The sequence below is a fragment of the Egretta garzetta genome, unplaced genomic scaffold (genome assembly GCF_000687185.1).
Source record: "Egretta garzetta isolate BGI_Z169 unplaced genomic scaffold, ASM68718v1 scaffold62, whole genome shotgun sequence".
NCBI lineage: Eukaryota > Metazoa > Chordata > Aves > Pelecaniformes > Ardeidae > Egretta > Egretta garzetta.
In genome coordinates, this window is record NW_009258947.1 from 2987650 (window position 1) to 2990588 (window position 2939).

Below are 2939 nucleotides of genomic sequence, written 5' to 3' on the forward strand. Positions count from 1 at the left end.
GCCAAAACCCAGAGATATAAAAAGCCTGAAAAAGATGCAGATGTGAAAGACAATGTAATCTCTTATTCATCTGTAAGGCTACTTATCAAATGTTGATTGGCAACAACAAGAAGTGCCAAAATGGAAAAATAACGATTCCTTCAGCTGCATGATATATACTGCATCTGGGAAAAGGTGCAAACTAGTTAATCTAGTTTGCCTTTAAAAAAAAAAAAAAAAAAAAAAAAAGAGGGAGCAATTTAACAGATTCATAGATCTATTAAAATTAACAGGTTAATTTAATAATCTAAGTTAAAGAATGCCCATTGTCTTTATCATTTGCTTAGCTCTCTTCAGATCCTTTAACAAGGCAGGAATTGTCCTAACTGGATCCCTTTGCCATTGGCAAATTTTAAAGAACAAAATATGAGAAAAACATTAATTTTTTCTAACCGCTGAAGATTAATTACTACCCAGCAGAAATAACCTATACCATAAATGCCAAACCACTATGTTTCTCATCACAGAACAAAAGATCTGCAAATGCCAGCAAGACTACATTGCTTATGTCTACTTTATTCTTATTCTTTTTTTATTCAAGGTCATCCCAGCAGGAAATGAAAAACAGCCATCAGCATAGTAAAAACATTCAAACAGAGCAGAGCATGAAAATTGCACAAAAGAGGTTATATAATCAAGTCAGTGCAGTAACTGGATGATGTCAATGGCACTTTAATGCTGCTTTAACTGCTGCCCTGTAAAAAAATGTGTCACTTTGTTGAACAAACAAAGAGAAGGCCACCACTTTAAAAAAAATAAAACCAAACCCCACTTTCAGCTATAAGCACTACTTATAGTAATCCTCACTGCTAGCAGCATAACGTTTTCTAGAGTACCAGAGGAACCAAGATTTTTATTTTGGCCTGGTTTTAAGATTTAGCGCTAGTGATTCTTTTACAAAGAAAATTACATCGTTCTCCTTTTTCTTGGCAATTCATTTTCTGGATGAATTCTTCCCCAGTCTAATTACTAGATACAATATGCGATTTTCTCTAATTTACATTGGGAGATTTTTATTATCTGTACATCAGCACTCGGTACATAAAATAAAGACACTGCATTTTTAGATGGGAAACTGAAACATCATTCTTACATGGTGAGTGGGCATCATAGTCAATATCATTTAGTACACCATAATTTTTGTAAAAAAAGTAAATGGTAGGATCACAAAAACATTGAAATCTGTAGAACAGCATGCAGAACATCTTGACCATAAAACCATGCTTATGAAAATATAAAGAATTAAACCTGGATGATCTATCAATTATCTAATTAAAATAATACCTGATTTAGACAAATATGTAAGATTTGTCAAAAGGGACTTGGAGTTTGTAAGTCTTAAATGTATTTATCAGGTACAGCTTTGGTGAATGGAGAGCTTATGATACAGCCTTCTCCAAGAGCTAAGGATTTGTTTTAACTAACAATTATTTTGCCATTAGAGTTGAAAGGAAAACATTCAAATGTGAACTGAAAGAAAAGCAATACAGTATTGTCTTACTAAGTCTGTAGATCCCTCTGCTGCCCTTGTTGCCAATTTTTCCAACCAGCTATGCAGTGCCATTAATAGGACTCAAGCGGGATTTGCTGGTTCAAAGTTTTAGGCATGTAGGCTTAATTAAGAATTATACATGGAAATTTTACTCTGGCATGATCACGGCTCTTTGTCTCATCCACCTCCAGAGTCTTCCAAAATCCATCCATTACAGAATACTGTATTTTGAAATTAGAAATTTTATAATTGTTTTTAATTCTCATGCTATCTTAAAGAATAAAAACCAACAGAAAAACAAAACAAAACAAAACAAAACACACAACTAAAACCCCTCCTTTTAATAGCACGGGTAGTATTCAAAGAGATGTAATGCTATTTCTGCAGTGTGAGGTAGTAACGAGAAGGCAAAATCTGTCTTTATTCTGCCCAGGAGGATCTATTTCTAAAACCAAACACTGGAAAGGTTGTTGACAGTACAACCATATGATTCATTACTGATTTTTTTTGACAGAAATATCCTTGGGAAAGAGCTGCTTTCTTGTCCTGCATTTGTGCCATGCCCAACAAAATAGGGCATGATAGCTGTGCATGAGTGCTGTTTTCTGTTAACATGAGTGCTGATATTTCTGTTAACAGAAATACCTGACAGTTAAGGTCTTAGATCAAGCAGAGTGAACTGATGATTGGCACAGTCTGTACTGCAAAGAGCTACTGACACACTGAAATATTTTTAGAGGATTAGCACCAGTTGGAGATGCAACCTCTTCTCAGTTTTCTTCTCAATATTTATTGTTTCAACTGTACTTTTCAATAATAAAAAAAAAAAAATTCTCCTCTATAGTAGGCTAAAGAAGACACCAAAAAGGGAAGCTGAGTAGTTTATGGGATAACATGAACCACTGAAAGAAATGCGATAACAGTTTTGTTTGGTTTTGTAGTTAATAGTCATGTGAATTACTACTGTGAAAAATCCCACAGAAATACTGCCTTTATGCTATCATCATAAATTAAGTCTTTTTCCATTCTACCATTTTGCAAAATAAATAATGTTTCTGCACTTCTCTGTCTCACAGGGATTCTTAAGTCTAAATTCTATATCCATGAAATATTGATATTCTCAGAGGAAAGAACAGAAAGCCAGAAAGAAACATTATCATCCCCTGACCTCCCAACACAGTACAAGTCACACAATGGTAGAGAAGTTCCTGTCTTAAAGCAATTATTGCTGTCAGAACTGAACCATCCCTCTGAGAAAAATATAAAACTGTGATTCAAAAGACCATGAATCAAGCAAAACCTAAAGCAAGTCATTCTGGTAGATAACTACATTCGCTGTTGAAAATTAGATAGTCTAACCCTGCGTCCAGCTTGAATGTGTTTATCTTCAGATTCTGCTCACTAGAAG